General features: G+C 43.9%; 2 pseudogenes; one reads left to right on the forward strand and one right to left on the reverse strand.

Annotated features, from left to right (window-relative positions):
• Positions 1-5,025: 5,025 nt before the first annotated feature.
• On the forward strand, positions 5,026-6,471 carry LOC100423394 (mitochondrial nicotinamide adenine dinucleotide transporter SLC25A51-like; annotated as a pseudogene).
• Positions 6,472-20,349: 13,878 nt separating this feature from the next.
• On the reverse strand, positions 20,350-20,807 carry LOC144336462 (small ribosomal subunit protein eS17 pseudogene; annotated as a pseudogene).
• Between the last annotated feature and the right edge of the window lie 96 nt (positions 20,808-20,903).

Genomic DNA, 20,903 nt, shown 5'->3' on the forward strand with positions numbered 1-20,903 from the left:
AGTGAGACGTGGGAGATACGTTTGAATCCTGCAGGCAAGGGGAAATTATTATCAATTCCTTTTTTTTTTTTTTTTTTGAGAAGGTGTCTCACTCTATCACCCAGGCTGGAGTGCAGTGGCATGATCTTGGCTCTGCCTCCCGAGTTCAAGCAATTCTTCTGTCTCAGCCTCCCAGGTAGCTGGGATTACAGACACGTGCCACCACACCTGGCTAATTTTTGTACTTTTAGTACAGACGGGTTTTCACCATGTTGGCCAGGCTGGTCTCAAACTCCTGACCTCGAGTGATCCACCCGCCTCAGCCTCCCAAAGTGCTGGGATTACAGGTGTGGGCCACCATACCTAGCTTATTATCAATTTTTAAGCACAAGAACAAGGCAGCAATCTTTTTTTTTTTTTTTTTTTTAATGAAAATCTACCTGCTAGCAGTAAACAGAAAGAGCGGAATGAAAAGAAACGGAAGTGGCCATATGGGTGGAGGTGGGGGACATAGAAGAGGAATGTGCAGTGAGAATGAAGAAAGGGGACTCAGCTGAGATTTCAAACAAAGAAACATGACTTAGTGACTAATTGGATGCAGATGATCAAGGAAATTGTAGACTTAAAATTTTCTTTCTGAGAATGAAAAAAAGAATGGTTAGATGGAAGATGAACCGACGGGAGAGGAAATCATGAGCACAGTTTGATTGTTGTCATTTCGATGTTACCAGTTAGTCAAATGGCAGTGTTAGAAAAACGGCTGGAAATTCAAGACAGATGGAGATTGTGGCTGAGGCCAGAGAATCGAGTCTTCTCTGTGTGACCTCAGAGTCACTGATGTGCAGGAGCTCACCAAGTTGAGACTGTGCAGAGAAAGGTCACAGAGAACTGAAGTGAGAGCAAGACAAGACAAGAGGGCTTCTAGAAAACAGCGGGAGCCTTCCCGGAAAAGGGGATCCAGGATTGACCTACTGAAGGTGAGAGCTGGAGTAGGGACACTTGAGGAAGGACAAAGGACAAAGGAGGAAAGAATGGTCATGATGAGGACACCAGAAAGTTACAGAGAAGATAAGTGACATGCCCTTTGCTGAGCCATTACTATGCCAGCTGCTTAATCCTCATATGCAAGGTAAATTTTTGTGGTTTTTTGAGGCAGAGTTTCACTCTTGTTGCCCAGGCTGGAGTACAATGGCTCAATCTCAGCTCACTGCAACCTCTGCTTCTCGGGTTCAAGCTATTCTCCTGCCTCAGCGTCCCAAGGAGCTGGGATTACAGGCTCCCGCCACCATGCCCGGCTAATTTTTTTGTAATTGTAGTAGAGATGGGGTTTTGTCATGTTGGCCAGGCTGGTCTCGAACTCCTGACCTCAGGTGATCCATCCACTTCAGCCTCCCAAAGTGCTGGGATTATAGGCGTGAGCCACTGCGCCCGGCTTATGCAAGATGAATATGATTCCCATTTTCTGGGTAAAACCACAGAGATTCACAGAGGCTGGCTAACCTGCTTGAGTTTGCAGAGCTAAAAAGTGTACTTTCATTTTTGCTGTATCATAAATCAACCCCAAACTTAATGGTTTAGAGCAGCAATCATTTATTTTCCTCAAGATGATTCTGTGTTTTGCCAGCTACACAGGCTCAGTTGGATGCTTTTTCTGCTGGCCTTCCTGGGCTCCTTCACGCGTCTGCAGTCAACTCTAGGTTCAGGATGAGTGATTTAGGGGAAGCCACAGCCTGGATGCATGGAGCTAAAACACAGGAGTCCTCCGTCGTCAAAGGAAGCTGATAGATCAAGAATTAGAAATTTAAAACAAAATTAGAATTAGAACAAAATATCCAAAATATCAAGAATGGAGAGTGTGGTAGAGAGCGGTTGCTGACAGCACATCATAATGACAATAATGATTAGAGCAGGCAGCTCCCGAGCGCATGTCATGTGCCAGAGACTGGGCCCAGGGCTTTTGTGCTTTGTCTCACTGAACGCCCACAGCAGCCCTAGGAGATAAGGTGGGCTGATTAGCATCGTTTTTCAGTGACGAAACAGGCATGCAATGCCTTAAGTAGCTTAATCCAGATGAATCCAGGCAGAGGGGTGTGGAGTTTGGAATTTGGAAGAAAGGTTTGATTTAGTGATTTTGCTGATACGAAGAAGAAACCTTCCACAGGTAAGGTGGGCAGGAACTGATTCTAAGATGCTAAAGGTCGTAAACATGGATGTTGATGTCACTAAGAATAATGATGGATAATAAAGTGTAAAATAAAAAAAAGAAGTTAAACTTAGTCGTGAAATATTCAATGAAATACAGGATGTGAAAATATTATACAATCCTGGGAAAACAGAAAAATTAAAGACCAACCCAGGAGAGGACATAGTACAGGGACAGGCTAGGTTATACTGCAGTAACAAAGTAGTCTGAAACCTCTGAAGCATAAAACAACAGAGATCTCTTTCTCGATTATTGTGGGTTAGCAGTGGGCTCCGTTCACTGTTGTAACTCAGGGATCCAAGCTGATGGAACCTTCGTTTCAACATATGCTTCCAACTGAGGCAAGCAAAGAAGTAAGTCCCACACTGGCTCTTAAAGTTTCTGTTTATATTCCATAGGCCATGGCAAGTCACCTGGTCATAACTAACCTCAAGAAACCATGATAGTGGGGTCCTATTATGTGTCTGTAAGTAGAGGAGAACCAGAAATATTAGGAAAATAGTGCTAATGAGGACCACTGAGAAATTCTCATAGACTATGCTAGGACATTGTCGGGAGACACATGAGAGCTGGAACTCAGGTCTAGGAATTCCAGCTGAGCATGGAGAAGAAGAAATGGAGAGCAAGAGAGACGGGGATGGGCAAGATCAAGCCATGCCAGCATCCAAAGCACAATCAGGACCGCTCTCCACAAGGTAGCTGTTCAGATGGAGTTTGCGGCAAACAGGGAAGCTTATTATTGGAGCAGCTTGGGGTTCTCTTGAGGACCCCAATTCAGGAAACCCTAATCCATGCTAGGATGGGGAGGTTCTTTTCCTTCTGCTCCAGACATTCTCCAAGTGTGTCCTGAGACAACGCACTACCAATTCCAGGTGTGGAATGAGAACTTTACTAGGAGCAAGAAGGGCCTTAAGAAAGAAATGAGTCTACAGTCATGTTATCTAGAGGGCCCAGGTCTCTAGAGCTGAGCCTTTGCCGGGGGCTCTTAGGGAGATCATTTATAAAAGCAAATATTTCAGTTGTATCTACGCTACACTCATCATTATAATTCTGCGATAAGTTTCGCTTTTGTGTTTCCTGACAACTAAGGGCTGCAAGGTTTTCATTTTCTAATGAAAGAAAACATGGACATTTATCTGCAGAGACAAACACTGAAGCATAAATAATTTCAGGAGTGAATGTATTTGTGGATTATCAGCATAATGGACAATACTTTTAGTTACAGGTTTCCAAGACACAGTGCTATTCAAACAGATTCTCATATTAACCTTCTTTAGAGCCCAGGGCACAGCTTTACATCTTTATTAACTCAGGGAGGGCTTTGACGAAGAAAAGAGACTGAGATAATGAGGTCAGGCTTGTTTGTTTTTTGATTATCTACATTCCTAAGGTATCTAGGACCTAAAGAATCTCAAAGAATGCATCGATTATTTTTCTATTAGATTGACTTTCTTAAATATCAGATGTTTCAAGTGAGCTGATACCAGATCTTAGTTAATCTGTGCCTGAATTCCATAAGTACCAATAATGCATCACTAGTAGCAGAGCAGAAGTTATGCATAGCTCTGGAACTCACACATAAAATGCGAGGGAGAAGCTGGGACCACCCTAGATCCATTGTAATGAGAACCATCAGTGCAAGGCAGACCTTCTTAAATTTCAGTACAGACGTTAGACAAGGAAGCAAAACGTATGTAGTGGAGAAAAATAAACATTTCAAGAGCTAAGCAGCATATGCCTTTCCTCTCTGATTTAGACCAAAAATGACCTCCCTTCAGAGCCAGAAGGACAAACGAAGCAGCCAAGGATTGAAAATAAAATAACCCATATGGAGCGAAGGAAAAGAAGAGTTAAAAGAAGGTCACATACCACATGTGTTGGTCACAGTGTCACAACTTGTTCCAGGGCAGCTTAATGTACTCTTCCTTGGTTGCCTGCTCATTGAGCTGGAGGTTTTGTTTGATATGTGACTTCTAATTGACTGGCTATTTTTCATTAACATTCTGCACAGTTTTGATTCAATAGGTAATTAGTACTGTGAAAGATTGGATTTTAATTATGAGATGAAGAGTCCATCATTTCAATAAGGGTATTTGTGTTCTCCAAAGCCTGCATGTAGCTGACCCAGGGCAGAAGACACTGCTGGTTGTAACCCTGCCTTCCTTCCAGGTTGAAGACAGGCTGCTTTGAGGGAAGAGGAGCTCTTTTTCACCCTGGGGGCGTGAATCTTGATAAACTGAAGTTGGTCAAGGTAATTCTATTCTGTTTGCCAGTGATTGGCTCAGATACAAGCTCGTTTTCTAATCAGCATTATTGAGGTATGTTTTATGGATAAGAAAATGCAGGAATTTTAAGTTTGCAGTTTGGTAAGATTGACAAATGTAAACAATTGCAGCCACCCCCATATTCATGATAGAAAACATCTTCCTCACCCTTGGAAAGTCGCCTACTATCTTTTGTAATCAGTTCCCAGCCACCTATTTCTGGAAACCACTGTCTTGCTTTATGTCACTACAGGTTAGCCCTTTTACATTTTTCATATAAATGGAATTGTAGGTGCCTGCATGGGCCCTGGCTCACTCACTGGCCTGCGGGATGCCTTGGCAATGGGAAATCCAGTTATCAAAATTGACTCCAGAAGAGAGAACCTAACAGAACAATAACAATGGAAGAAACTGGGAACATTATCAAACAGCTATCATCCTGCAAAACTCTAGGCTCAGATGGTGTTACAGGTTAAAAAAAAAAAAAGCCTTTCATGAAAAAGAAAGATTTTTTTTTTTTTTTTTTGAAACAGAGTTTTGCTCTTGCCCAGGCTGGGGTGCAGTGGCGCGATCTCGGCTCACCGCAACCTCCGCCTCCCAGATTCAAGCGATTCTCCTGCCTTAGCCTCCGGAGTAGCTGGGATTACAGGCATGCGTCACCACACCTGGCTAATTTTATATTTTTAGTAGAGACAGGGTTTCTCCATGTTGGTCAGGCTGGTCTCAAGGTCCTGGCCTCATGTGATCTGCCCGCCTCAGCCTCCCAAAGTGCTGGGATTACAGGCGTGAACCACTGCACCAAACAATTTTTTTTTTTTTCTGAGACGGAGTCTCACTCTGTCATCCAGGCTGGAGTGCAGTGGCGCGATCTTGGCTCACTGCAACCTCCACCTTCCTGGTTCAAGCAATTCCCCTGCCTCAGCCTCCCAAGTAGCTAGGATTACAGGTGCTCCCCACCACACCTGGCTAATTTTGTTGTATTTTTAGTAGAGACAAGGTTTCACCATGTTGGCCAGACTGGTCTCAAACTCCTGACCTCATGCAATCCACCCACCTCAGCCTCCCAAAGTGCTGGGATTACAGACATGAGCCACCGTGCCCAGCCCCAGAAAGATCTTAAGCAACATGATGGATTCAGAAGCTCATGAAAAGAGGCCACCAATACTAACATCTTCGAAATAAGATATATCGCCTCATATTATAAATGTTGATGAAATGAAGCATGACTTGTGTGGCTGCTGTGCAGCCTTCAACACGTAGTAATCACATTTCCCATTCAGAAGGTCCTCTTTCAACAACAGCTGTATGCCATCAAAACCCGGGATGCAATACTTCAGTTGAGAAGGGATGGATTTCGAAACTTGTATCCTGGAATCCTTCCCTCATTGATGTAAAAGATAACTAGACTTGCACTTATGTTGATCTGTAGGAGGATTTATCCTGCCTTCTCCACAAGTGTGTCAGTGCTCTAGAGTTTGCAACCTGTGTCGTGGCAGCAGTGCTTGCAGGGACAACAGAAGCAATTTTCACTCCACTGGAAGGAGTTCAGACATTGCTTCAAGGCCACAGGCATCATGACACATTTACCAGCACTTATAAGGCTTTCAAGGCACTGAAATTCCATGGAATTGGGGAGCGTTGTTGAGGCTTGCTGCCCATTCTTTTCCGGAATGGACTCAGCAATGTCTTTTTTTCTTTTTTTTTTGGCCTGGAGGTGCCTTTAAGGAGCATCTGTCTACAGCAACGACTCCCAGTGCTCATCTGGTCAATGATTTTCTCTGTGGAAGACTATTGGGTGCCATGTTGGGATTCTTGTTTTTTCTAGTTAATGTTGTAAAAACTAGCACACAGTCTCAGACTGGTGGGGAATTTCAGTCTTTCCTCAAGGTTTTCCAAAACATCTGTCCGGAATGGGACAGAAAACTGATAAATCTTTTCAGAGGTGCTCATCTGAATTACCATCGGTCCCTTACCGCTTGGGGCATAATCAGTGCAACTTAGGAGTTCTTGTTAGAGGTTATATGAAGAAAACCATCAGTTAAGTGCCATTTATTAACTGAATAGACCTTCTAAGAAGAATGCGGTTTGGCCTCTTTCGTAATTGGTCACAATAAGTTGGTGTCATGACTCCAGGCCACAGTAAGTTATGGGCAAGGCTGTTTTCTTTTTTTTTTTTTTTTTTTTTTTTTTTTTGAGACGGAGTCTCGCTCTGTCGCCCAGGCTGGAGTGCAGTGGCCGGATCTCGGCTCACTGCAAGCTCCGCCTCCCGGGTTTACGCCATTCTCCTGCCTCAGCCTCCCGAGTAGCTGGGACTACAGGCGCCTGCCACCACACCCGGCTAATTTTTTTTGTATTTTTAGTAGAGACGGGGTTTCATTGTGTTAGCCAGGATGGTCTCGATCTCCTGACCTCGTGATCCACCCGTCTCGGCCTCCCAAAGTGCTGGGATTACAGGCTTGAGCCACCGCGCCCGGCCAAGGCTGTTTTCCTTAAGCATCAACAAAACAGAGTAAAAGGTTCCAACAGAAAAAATGAATGAACAAATAAATGGAATTATACAGTGTTTTGTCTTTATCTTCTTTTCTTTCACTTTACATAATGCTATTGAGATTCATCCATTCTGAGAGTCAGTAGGCCATTCTTTTTGATGGCTGAGAAGCTTTCCATTGTAAAAGTATACCTCTACTTATTTACCGATTTAGATGACCCACAGTTTTTGGCTCTTATGCATAAACCTGTTATGAACATCAAGTGCAAATCTTTGTGTGGAGCTGGATTTCTGAATTGCATTGTGAGTATATACGAACTCTTTAAGAAGCTGCAAAAGTACTTTCCAAAGTGATATTCCCATCAACAATATAAAATTCCAAGATTTCTTTTTTTTTTTTTTTTGAGATGAAGTCTCGCTCTGTCACCCAGGCTGGAGTGCAGTGGCGTGATCTTGGCTCACTGTAAGCTCCGCCTCCTGGGTTCACGCCATTCTCCTGCCTCAGCCTCCCGAGTAGCTGGGACTACAGGCGCCTGCCACCACGCCTGGCTAATTTTTTGTATTTTTAGTGGAGACGGGGTTTCACCGTGTTAGCCAGGATGGTCTCGATCCCCTGACCTCGTGATCTGCCCACCTTGGACTCCCGAAGTGCTAGGATTACAGGAGTGAGCCACCACGGCCAGCCTAAAATTCCAAGATTTCTAGTAGCTTCACATCCTCACTTATATTTGGTATTATCAAGGTTTTTGTTTGTTTGTTTTTGTTGTTGTTTTTTTTTTTGAGACCAAGTCTTGCTCTGTCACCCAGGCAGGAGTGCAGTGGCGCTATCTTGGCTCACTGAAACCTCTGCCTCTGGGGTTCAAACGATTCTCCTGCCTCAGCCTCACCAGTAGCTGGGACTACAGGCATGCACCACCACGCCCAGTTAATTCTTTTTGTATTTTTTAGTAGAGACTGCATTTTACCATGTTGGTCAGGTTGCTTTCAAACTCCTGATCTCAAATGATCCATCCACCTCGGCCTCCCAAAGTGCTGGGATTACAGGCATGAGCCACTGTGCCCAGCCTATCAGTTTTTTTTTTTTTAATAGCAACAGGATGGTCTCGATCTCCTGACCTCATGATCCACTTGCCTTGGCCTCCCAAAGTGCTGGGATTACAGGCGTGAGCCACCGCACCCAGCCTGCCCACTCTTAATGGGTAAAAAATGATGACACCAGGCCACCAACTGGGCCCAGTTCAAGTACATGCTCAGTAATGGTAACAAGAATAGTTCACAATTTTCTTTAACACTTTACAATCTACAAAGTTTTTTTCTACATTCATTCTCTCATTTAACCCATCTAGTGTTAGTGTTCCTGTTTTATAGACGAGAAAACAGGCTCAGTGGAATCCCAGTAGCTAGTGCTGTTTAAATAGCGATAGGATAAATAGGTCATTGTATTCGTATTCTGTTGTGTGTAACAAATTGTCACAAACCAGCAGCTTAAAAGGACACTCATTTATTAACTCACAGTTAATAAGGTCAGAAGTTTAGGTGAGCTCATTTGGGTTCCCTGCTTAGGGTCTCAAAGGCTGGGTTCTTCTCTTTGAGAAGGGGGAGAATCTGCGTTCAGCCTCATTCAGCTCACTGGAAGAACTCAGTTCCACATGGCTGCGGGGTGAAAGTCCCCATTTCCATGCTAACTGTTGTCTTGGGACTGCTCTCAGCTCCTAGAAGCCACGCTCTGGTCCTCCTCACATGTGATCTCTTCTATCTTCAAGCCGTCAACAGTGAGCTGTGCTTACACTTCAAATCTCTTTGACTTTCCTTCTACCACCAGCCTGAGAAAGCTTTCTAAGCTTAAAGGGTTTGTGTGGTTAGATTAGGTCCACTCACAGATTCTCTCTTTGACATATAGCATAACGTAATCACAGGAGTGGTAAACATGTTCTGTTTTCAACCACAAGGAAGAGGGCCCCGAGGATTACTCTTTTTGGCCATCTCTTCTCTCTCTCTTTCTCTCTGCAGGGTGAGAATGCTTTTTTTTTTTTTTTTTTTTTTTTTTTTTGAGACGGAGTCTCACTCTGTCGCCCAGGCTGGAGTGCAGTGGCCGGATCTCAGCTCACTGCAAGCTCCGCCTCCCGGGTTCCCGCCATTCTCCCGCCTCAGCCTCCCGAGTAGCTGGGACTACAGGCGCCCGCCACCTCGCCCGGCTAGTTTTTTGTACTTTTTAGTAGAGACGGGGTTTCACCGTGTTAGCCAGGATGGTCTCGATCTCCCGACCTCGTGATCCGCCCGTCTCGGCCTCCCAAAGTGCTGGGATTACAGGCTTGAGCCACCGCGCCCGGCCCAGGGTGAGAATGCTTAATGTGATAGACAGAACTCGGGAGGCAGAGGTTGCAGTGAGTCGAGATTGTGCCATTGCACTCCAGCCTGGGCAATAAGAGGGAAACTCCATCTCAAAAACAAAAACAAATTGTAGTGCGCACACACACACACACACACACACACACACACATATATATACATAATCGAATATTATTCAGACTTACGAAGGAGGAAGGGAATTCTGACACGTTATGGTACAACATGGATGAACTTTAAAGACAGAATGCCAAGTGAAGTAAGCCAGACACAGCAGGACAAATACTGTGTGGTTTCACTTATCTGAGGCACCTGGAGTGGTCAGATTCCTAGAGACAGGAAGTAGACTGGTGCTTACCAGGGGCTAGAGGGAAGGAAGAAAGGGGAGCTATTGTTTAATGGGTACAGAGTTTCAGTTTGCAGTGATGAAAAAGCTCTGGATGGCGGTGATGACTGCACGACGGTGTGAACGTACTTAATGCCACTGCACTATACACTTAAAACAGTTACAATGGTAGATTGTATGTTATTTATATTTTACCACAGTAAAAAGTACATACATTCTTTTACAATTTGATGTGTTTTGCCAAACTGTCCTCCAAAAAAGTTATACTACTTTACCATCTTTCCAGTGTCTTAGAAAACTGAGTCTGATACATAGCTTACATGTGAATAGTCTATTGGGGGTTTGCTGTCTTGAGAGAGCAAGAAAGAGGGAAAAAAGGAAATAAGAAGGAAAGAGAGCAAATTAAAGAAATGTTTTACACAGCTGGTCATAGCTTCTTGCAAAACCTCAGTTGCTTTGCAATGAGAGTGTTTCTGGAAATGTCATAAGGAACCACTGTGCCTTGGAACAGTCTGTTGGAAAAAATGAGGGGGAGAAATTACCAGCTGTTGCCTCCCATTGACCATGGGGTGTTAACTTCCCTTTCCTTGCAGGTAGAGGGCAACTGCTAGGGAAGCTAGATCCATATGCCAGAGGCTGGCCTTCAGAGGGCAAGCCAAGATGAGCTGCAGTGCTAAGAAATAAAGCTACTCTTGTGGTATCTGGAGCTTTTGCAAGCCCCCAAAGGCCTGGGAGGCAGGTGGAGACAAGCCAAAATAAGAATGTGCACTACCAGTGTATGAGAACAGCTACTTCCTCTCCACTCTCACCCACATTGACATATTGTCAACATTATAATAAAGTGTTGCCTTTGCTAACATTGTAATAAAAAGTATACATAGTTATTACATTTGCATTTTGTATTGCATAATGCTAAGAGGTGTTAAGTAATAAATTCAGTCAGGCGTGGTGGCTCACGCCTGTAATTGCAGCACCTTGGGAGGCTGAGGCGGGTGGATCACCTGAGGTCAGGAGTTTGAGACCAGCCTGGCCAACATAGTGAAACCCCCTCTCTACAAAAAATACAAAAAATTAGATAGGCGGGGTGGCACATGCCTGTAATCCCAGGTACTGGGGAGGCTGAGGCAGGAGAATGGCTTGAACCCAGGAGGCAGAGGTTGCAGTGAGCCGAGATCTTGCCATTACACTCTAGCCTGGGCAGCAAGAATGAAACTCCCTCTCAAAATAATAATAATTGGGCCAGGCATGGTGGCTCATGACTGTAGTCCCAGCACTTTGGGAGGCTGAGGCAGGCGGATCACCTGAGGTCAGGAGTTCGAAGGCAGCCTGGCCAACATGGTGAAACCCCGTTTCTACTAAAAATACAAAAAATTAGCCAGACGTGGTGGCGCACGCCTGTAATCCCAGCTACTCAGGAGGCTGAGGCAGGAGAATCACTTGAACCTGGGAGGCAGAGGTTGCAGTGAGCCAAGATCATGCCATTGCACTCCAGCCTGGGCAACAGGGGTGAAACTCCATCTCAAAAATAAATAAATAAATAAATAAAATAATAATTAAGTAATTGCCCATATGTATGTTTTCTTTTTTGAATAACTTGTATGGCTACTTTTCTATGAGGATATTAATTAATTATTAATGTGCAAGGGTTTACTGTCTAAGCAATATTAACACTTTGTCATGTGTATCAGGAAGAGAAATGGGAATCACGAGTCCTGGGCCCCTGCTCTGGCCATATGAAAACAACAATGTTCCGCTGACTGCTTCCACTTAGAGGGAGAGTGAAACTGCCCAAGTCTGAGATCTGACTCCAGTTAAAAGAAACCTTCATTTCAAAGCTTTAGCCTGTTCTTTCATGTTGCCAGGATGGAGATTTGGGATTCAGGTCCCTTTTGTTTTGTAAAACACCATAGGAGCCCTTTGGCTGTGATGAGTTCTCCCGCAGGTAATCTGCACAGGCCAGAGTTACAACAAAGAAAACCAAATTTCCCTGCTCATGATAATAGTTTTTAAAGTAATGATGCAACCCTTAAATTTTTCCCTAATAGAGAAGCTGGGAAGATGAGGTTGTGAGATGGCCTGGACTGGACGGGAGAGTCGACAGAGGAGAGGACAGGGTCTTGGCAGGGAGAGAGGTTCAAGCAAAACGACGGGAGGTCGGGCCATGAGGGAACTGGTGTAGAACGTGGTTTCTTGTCCAGGCGCGGTGCCTCACGCCTGTGATCCCAGCACTTTGGGAGGCTGAAGCTGACGGATCACTGGAGGTCAGGAGTTCGAAACCAGCCTGGCCAGCATGGTGAAACCCTGTCTCTACTACACACACACACACACACACACACACACACACACACACACACACACGAATGTGATTTCTTTGTAGTTGTAGGTGGAGAAATTGTACAACAGGGGTGTGTTCTGTTGCACTTCAAAACCTCACTCCGCTGAAATCGCCTTGTGTTAGAGAAGTTCCGTGGGATGAGGCAGGAGGTGAGTCACTTCAAAACCTCACTCCGCTGAAATCGCCTTGTGTTAGAGAAGCTCTGTGGGATGAGGCAGGAGGTGAATCCAGAGTGAGGAGGTGAAGAAGAAGAAAGGGGCAAATTGCTGCCTGGCCCCTGAGAGGTCCTAGGCCAGGGATTCTGAACAAGAAGTGAGCAGGGACCATGGTGGAACCCTCCAGGAGACGCTCTGGAGATGGCGGCAGGCACAGACTTCCCATGGTAGGTGAGGCAGATGGGGTGGGGACCGATGCACTTCAATTTGATCTTAAAGGAACAAGGGGTTTTTAAAGGAAGGTGGATTTGAGGACATCACCTTGATAGCCATTCAGTCACATGTATCAGAAATACCTTCCTCCTTATTGCGTGTCTTTTAACCTCCAGCAAGCTCTAATTCCCTGGCCCTGTTTGCAATTGACAAGTTCACCTTCTGGCCTCTCTTTTCTTTGCCATTGACTCTGTTCACTTTTATATCAGTTCATATAACATTCAACTGCATATAAAAGAAAATCCAATACAATCATGGCTTAAACACACAGGTGTTTGTTTTCTCACACAGAAAAGCTCCACAGGTGGCTAGTCCAGGACTGATAAGGACTTTCCAGAAAATCTTCGGGAACCCAGGGTATTTCGTTCTTTCTGCTCCATCATTCTCGCTTAGAGGCTTCACCTGAATATCACTCAGGGCCCAGTGTGACTGCTGGAGCTTCAACCACCACGTCTGCATTCGGGGCAACAAGCAGGAAAAGAACGAAAAAGGCGTGACTTCCAGATTCAGCTTCTGCTAAGTTAATTTATTTCCAAGTTCCACATTTTTACTTACATCTCTTTGGCCAGCATGTGCCCTGGCCTGGCATCAAGGGAAGCTGGGCAATGTAATTTGTTAGGTGGGGGATTTATTCACACGAAATAAAATCAAAGTTCCTTACCTAAGCAATGATTTCAAGGTGAATAATTGCCAGGTAGGCAAATAGCAGTCTCTGCCATAGCTCTATGACATTATCCCGTCCCTAAATATAGGACTTGTCCAAGGGTCTTCCTCTAACCCCATTCCATCTCCTCTCAACACCCACCCTTCAGTCTTTCTGCTCAAGACAGTAACTTTTCTTGTCTTTCTTTTTTTTTTTTTTGAGACACAGTTTCGCTTTTGTCGCTCAGGCTGGAGTGCAATGGAGTGATCTCTGCTCACTGCAACCTCTGCCTCCTGCGTTCAAGCGATTCTTCTGCCTCAGCCTCCCGAGTAGCTGGGATTACAGGTGCATGCCTCCACACACACCCTGCTAACTTTTGTATTTTTAGTGGAGACAGGGTTTCACCATGTTGGCCAGACTAGTCTCGAACTCCTGACCTCAGGTGATCTGCCCACCTTGGCCTCCCAAAGTGCTGGGATTACAGGCATGAGCCACTGCACCTGGCCCCATTAACTTCTTTGACATCCTGTGTCTCGTATCTCTTTCAGTCTCTCCTGTAAACTGTTGCCAGGTGCATCTCACAGAATTACCCCCAACCTCAGCCTTCCAGGTAAGTTGAAACTCCCCTGCCTGGCTCTGACCCCCTGCAACGAGGCCTGACACACCTTTGGTGTCTGTTCCCAGAGTCCCTCTGTGCCTATGATGACTTCTAGCCCAACGGAGCTTCTGGTTTGTTCCAAATATATTTTTCCTTTCTAGCCTATTTTTTCTTTACTTGGAAAGCCCCTACTACTAATTTCATCTGCTGAAACCATATCCATCTTTATAAAGGCGGTGTAATCATGGGAGGACAGAGCTAACAACAGGGTACCACAGCAGGGAGGGAGCCAGGAAGATGTAACCCTGACCGCTCTCTGTTCCTCACTCCTCTATCTCTTGCTGGTGCCTCTGCAGGCTGAATCCACCAGATGCAAGCTGGACAGGGAGCCTGGGTGAGGCATTCATGGGGATCCTCCTGGGGCAGGGAGCAGGCAGAGGAGGACAGAGAAGGAAGCTGGGGGCAGGTGGAGAATGACCAGATGAACAGGCAGTCCTGAAGATTTAATTTAAATGTTTAACCGTTGCTTGCTGTTCTCTCCCACCTGTGGTGCAATTATTTGTCCCACGTAAAACTCATGTTGAAATTTAATCCCCAAAGTTCCATTATTATTGTTATCATTATTGAGATGGAGTTTCGCTCTTGTCACCCAGGCTGGAGTGCAATGGCGCAATCTCAGTTCACTGCAACCTCCACCTCCTGGGTTCACGCGATTCTCCTGCCTAAGCCTCCCAAGTAGCTGGAATTACAGGTGCCCACCACCACCATGCCTAGCTAATTTTTGTATTTTTAGTAGAGATGGGGTTTCACTATGTTGGCCAGGCTGCTCTCAAACTCCTGACCTCGGGTGATCCAGTCTCCTCAACCTCCCAAAGTGTTGGGATTACAGGATGAGCCACCACACCCGGGCCCTCAAATTCCCGTTATTGAGAGGTGGTTTTTGTTTTGTTTTGTTTTGTTTTGTTTTTTTGACAGAGTCTTGTTCTGTCACCAGGCTGGAGTACAGTGGTGTAATCTCGGCTCACTGCAACCTCTGCCTCCTGGGTTGAAGCGATTCTCCTGACTCAGTCTCCCGAGTAGCTGAGACTACAGGCATGTGCCACCACACCCAGCTAATTTTTATATTTTTAGTAGAGACAGGGTTTCACCATGTTGACTAGGATGGTCTCAATCTCCTGACCTCGTGATCTGCCCACCTCAGCCTCCCGAAGTGTGGGATTACAGGTGTGAGCCACCGTGCCCGGCTGAGAGGTGGGGTTTTAAGCGGTGATTGCCCTGCCCCACCTTGGGACTCCGCAGACAGTCTCCACCAGATGTCCTTGACCTTGGACTTCTCAGCCTCCATAACTATAAGGCATGAATTTGTCTTCTTTATAAATTACCCAGTTTCAGGTTTTCTATTACAAGAAACAGAAACAGATTAAGACACCCCTTAACATTAAATACAAGAGTGCAATTGAGCTATCCACTGGGGCGTAGACTTTATGGTTTCCAGGACAGACTAGTAGGAAGTTTGAGTTATGTATCAGTAACTTTTTAGTGATGGTGTGTCAAGCAAAAAGAACCAACACATTGATGAACACGTTGTTTCTTCTCCCCATTCCCAAGGCTAAGTTTTGGATAAAAACGTCAGTCATTTAGTTAGAAAGTTAGGGGGTGTCACATGAAGAAAGGACCTGATTACTTGCTGACGTGAAATGAAATGTAAACATACTTGGGAAATGTGAGCAGTTTTCTTTATTAAGGTGTAAGGGTGACCTTTAATCAAAGTACTATTTAATGTTAGGCAAGGAAAAAAAAAAAGAAATGATTAAACTGTAAGCAAGAGAGATACCACTTTAACTACTGTGTTTCCCTGAGTGTTTGGGGCATTTAGTTTTGTGCCAGAAAAGAAGCCATTGAAGAACTCCATCTCCATCACTTCCTAGGATTTAATTAAATTAACTCACATCTGACTACTAAATAGATACTTTGCAAGGGAGCAAATCATGAAGACAGGTAACAGAACAAGGGAAAGCGAATGGCAGAAGGGTGGTAGGTGGCTCGAGGGCACTAACGTGGTGCTCTTTCGGGGGCCTCCCAAGTGTTCCAAAGGGGCAAAGAAATAGACCTTACAATTCCTAGTTTGCATCACAGAGCCAGTTCCGGGCCCCACCTGGGACAATTTCTCCATCTTCTGAGACTGTTACTGCAGAGCCTGCTCATTTCTGAGCAGAGAGAGGAAGAGGGAGGAAGAGGAAATGGACATGTCCTCAAATCTGTTCATTTTCCTGCTCCCTGATTTCTAGCTAAAGGAAGCCGTCAGGGGAAGCAGTCCGCCTGTCCTGAACCTATCAGTGTTAGCAGTGGTGATCCCTACAACCTCCACACAAGTCGGCTTGCCTTATCTTTTGATAAAAGCCTCAGCAAAGCAAAGCAAAGCAAAGCAAACTAACCCAAAGTCTTTCTCTTTCAAGATAACAAGGCAAACTTTATCAAGACTACAGCCAGGGGGGTAGTGTGGCTCTGATTTCCGGAGGCGTGGGCTGGACCCCAGCAGGGCTTTGTGGTGCTGTTGACTCCTTTTACCACATCTTCTCAAAAAACCTCCAGCTCTTGCTTTTACACTGCTTCCTCCAGGTTCTTTTGAACTTTGTAAAAAGCAATCATCACCTGTACATATTACCCTTAACCCTTTAAAAGGGAACAGTTTTGGAGAACTTGCTCCGGTGGTAGTTCCCGATGTCCTGACCTTGCTGCAGTTCTATCGGAACTGTAAACTCTGGGATGACTTTAGGTAGCAGTGGTGGCTGGAGGGCTTCATTGCAAGGCTGGGTTGGAATGAACATATTGGGTGTGGCATGGGAGTGAGAGGAAGACCCAAATCAGGAGACTGAGGCACAGGAGGGAGCAGGAGTCCCGGGCTGCGTACGGAGGGGGAGGGCAGGCATTCCTCAGAACTTGACACTGTTTCTAGAAGGGATGTTTGTCCACTGACTCACAACGAGGCTCAAACTGTCTAAATCTCCCCTCTTTCTCCTCCTTTCAGGTTATCAGCCATGGTTCCTTGACTTGCATCCCAGGATAGAATACTAGGAAGCTCTGGTACTCTGGCTTCCCAGGCTGGATTACTTGGGGATATTCTCATAATAGAGGCAATAAAGTGGACCCAGAACAGGCCTTGGATGGCCCAAGCTCAGATCCCCACCCTCCCCCTTACTGTCAGTTCCACTCAACATCTCTGAACTGCAGTTTTTTTAATCTGTAAAATGGGATCCCTAATGCCTGTCTGGAAAAGTCGTTATCATTAAATATAACATCCTTAAGTACCTAATATATAGTAGATAATCAGGAAGTTATTTTTGTTATTACCTCTGTGTTATTTTCTCTCTGTATCTGTATTTGATTCTATGTTTCTAGCTATGTGTTATAGCTATATCTACATGAATCTATATATGAAGTAAACTTATGTTAAAAGCTTTATTGAGATATAATTTATATACAATTAAATCCATTTATTTTTTAAGAGTACAACTCAATGACTTTTAATAGTAAATTTACTAGTTATGCAACCATTGCTACAGTAATGTTAAAACATTTTTATCACCCCCGTAAAAAAACCTCATAGACATTTGCACTCACTAGAGTAAATTCTTCACCAAGATGTTTACACTCATGAAAAGTATTGTTAGAATTTTCTGTGAACCTTTTTTTTTTTTGAGAGGGAGTCTCACTCACCATCGCGGCTCACTGCAACCTCCACCTCCTAGGTCGAGCAATTCTCCTGCCTCAGCCTCCCGAGTAGCTGGGACTACAGGCGCCCAACACCACGCCCAGCTAATTTTTGTATTTTTAGTAGAGACAGGGTTTCACCATGTTGGCCAGGATGGTCTCGATCTCTTGACCTCATGATGTGCCCACCTCAGCCTCCCAAAGTGCTGGGATTACAGGCGTGAGCCACCACACCCAGCGAAAAAAATTTTTAAGTGATTAGTTTTATTTTGTCTTCATGTGAGATGATGAACTTAATACAAACTCCAAAGGGAAAAAGGAGTGTACAAGTGATGTCTCCCTCAGGGTTTCTTTCAGTTAACATTGGTTGCCTCTAAAAAGAACTGCTTGAAACCCCAGAGAGATGGACCTAGATTTTAAACTCAAGGACATATGCTGATTTTTTCAGATTCTTTTTCATCATCTAGAAGTGTGCTGTTCAATAAGGTAACCATTACCTCCTGTGGCTGGCTTGCGAACACTTGCAATTTGGCTAGTGTGACTGAGGAACTGAATTTTTAATTTAATTTTAATTAAACTAAGTTTTAAGCTGATAATTCAGTTATTGAAAAACTCGAGTACGTTTGCAACTTGGATATATACATCTACTTTTTTGTATCATAAACTTCATTAAATCTTAATGCAGATCGAGCTTTTCCAATGAAAATTTTATGTCTGAATTGCAGTGAGCTGGGACAGTACATTTTAGATATATTGGGTTAAATAAAATATCATTAAAATTTGTTTTGTCTGTTTCTCTTTACTTTATTTGAAATACGGCCTCTAGAATATCTAAAATTACCCACATGGCTCCCTTTATCTTCCTATTGGACGTGCTGCTCTAGAGAGATAGCATATGTTTTTTCTCATTTTATCTATTATTATGGTGAAATATACTAATGTATTTTCTAATATATTTTCTTTTTTTTTTTGCATTTCTGGCATAACCACCACTTGGTCATGGCATTCTGAATTATTTACCATAATTCTTTATTCTTTACTTAGCTCCTTTGGCTTTAATATTCATATGTAAGATTGGTCTTCAGTTTTATTGGGCTGTCATCACACATCTGGAAGCTGTTCTTGTCTAGTCTTGAAATTGTTTAAATAACATAGCAGATATTGTTCTTTGGGCCTGGCGTGGTGGCTCACGCACTTTGGGAAGTCGAGGCGGGTGGATCACTTGAGGTTGGGAGTTCGAGACTAGCCTGGCCAACATGGTGAAACCCTGTTTCTACTCAAAATACAAAAATTAGCCGGGCATGGTGGCTCACGCCTGTAATCCCAGCTACTCAGGAGGCTGAGACAGGAGAATCGTTTGAACCTGGGAGGCAGAGGTTGTAGTGAGCTGAGATCGTGCCGTCACACTCCAGCCTGGGCAACAGAGCGAGACTTCGTCTCAAAAAAAAAAAAAAAAAAAAAGATACTGTTCTTTGTAGAGTGGTGGAATTTCCCTCTGTAAACTTCTGGGCTGTGTGGTTTTGGGGATATTGAGGGGTGAGGAGAGAATAACCTTGCCAACTTTGTGAAGCATACACATACTTATTTTTTGAAACATAAATTATATACATTAAAACAAATAAGGGATTATATCTTAAGTGCATAGTTCTGCATTTTTACATACTTACACCTGTATAACTATAACCCAGTCGAAATACACATTTCCCATACCCCAGAAGTTCTCAATACTTTCCCAGTCAGGACCTTCCCCAACAGATGTGACTACTATTCTGACATCCATTACTAGGAATTAATTTTGCCTGTTCTTGAATTCATATAAGTAAGATCATATATTACTTCTGTTTTCTTTTCTTTTTTTTTCTTTTTGGGACAAAGTCTCTCTGTCGCCCAGGCTGGAGTGCAGTGGTGCGGTCTCGGCTTACTGCAACCTCCGCCTCCCGGGTTCAAGCGATTCTTCTGCCTCAGCCTCCTGAGTAGCTGGGATTACAGGCATGTGCCACCATGCCCAGTGAATTTTTGCATTTTTAGTAGAGACAAGGTGTCACCATGTTGGTAAGGCTGGTCTCGAACTCCTGACCTCGTGATCCACCCTCCTCGGCCTGTGAATCACCACACTCGGCTACTTCTGGTTTCTTTCATTCAACATAATGTCTGTGATTCATGTTAAATATAAAAGTAATTTATTCTTTTTTATTGCTGAGTAGCTTTCTACTGTATGAATATCCATAATTCATTTGTTCATTCTCCTACTGATGGACATATGGGTTATTTCTAGTTTACTGCTATTATGAATAGAGTTACTATGAATATTATTATACATATCTTTCTATGGACATAGGCACTTATTTTTCACGGGTATATACCTAGGAGTGGAATTGCTGGGTCATAAAGCAGGTGTGTGTTTAATTGTGGGAGATACTGTCAAATAGTTTTCCAATTTATACGAGACCAGTCACATGAGAGAGTTCCAGTTTCTCTATATCTTCACCACTATTTCGTATTATTAGGTATTTTAATTTTAGCTTTTCCTGTGAGTATGTAAAACATTTTGATTTTAGTTTCATTTTCCTGATGAGTAATACATGCACCTATTCAGGCATGTATTGATTTTTGGATGCCCTCCTTTGTCTTTTACTTATTGATTTATGAAAGTTCTTTATTTTTGTGTAAATCCTCTGCTTGAGTATGTGTGTGTGTATGTGTGTGTGTGTACATATATATATATATATATATATATATATATATATATATATATATATATATATAGCTGAGTAGCTGGCATTACAGGCATGTGCCACCATGCCCGGCTAATTTTTGTATTTTTAGTAGAGACGGAGTTTCCCCATGTTGGCCAGGCTGGTCTCAAACTCCTGAATGCAGGTAATCCACCTGTCTCAGCCTCCCAAAGTACTGGGATTACAGGCATAAGCCACCACGCCCAGCCTTTATTATATATATTCTATATGTAGAATGTATATAGACATATATCAGAAAATGTTTTCCTTTTTTTAAGGCTGTTGTCCCAGGTTTATTGAAAATATTACAACATCGCAGAAAGATTCAAATACTCCCCGAGGCATTTTGAAATTCATGCCAACTGTAGGCTGAGTGACCTGCAGGTTGGACAGACTGCCGAAGTCCAAAAGCTTCAGCATTTCCTCAGTGTCAGGATCTACTTCAATGATCTCCTATCCAGGGCTGAGACCTCGGGAACGTAATTGTCTCTCTTTTCTCTCTCCTCCTCCTGCAGCTTGATGGAGATACCTCTCACTGGGCCCCTCGGAATCCGCTTCTTCAGGTGCGTGACTTAGCCTGCCATCTTGTTGTGGAGCTACTTGCTGGGGATAATGGTGACCCCTTCACACACGCGCTAGTTCTTGTGGAAGTCGTTGCCCAGGCACGTGTTGTACTTTTCTGTGATGACCCGGGCCATCTTCTTCACAGTTTTGGTGCAAACGCAACTCATGTTGGCAGGTCCTTGGTAAAAGAGCTAGAAAATATTTTCTTACCTCAAGATCCTAAACATGCTCTTCAGTTCTATTCTAGAAGCTTTACTACTTCA

Source organism: Macaca mulatta, chromosome 18 (genome assembly GCF_049350105.2).
Source record: "Macaca mulatta isolate MMU2019108-1 chromosome 18, T2T-MMU8v2.0, whole genome shotgun sequence".
NCBI lineage: Eukaryota > Metazoa > Chordata > Mammalia > Primates > Cercopithecidae > Macaca > Macaca mulatta.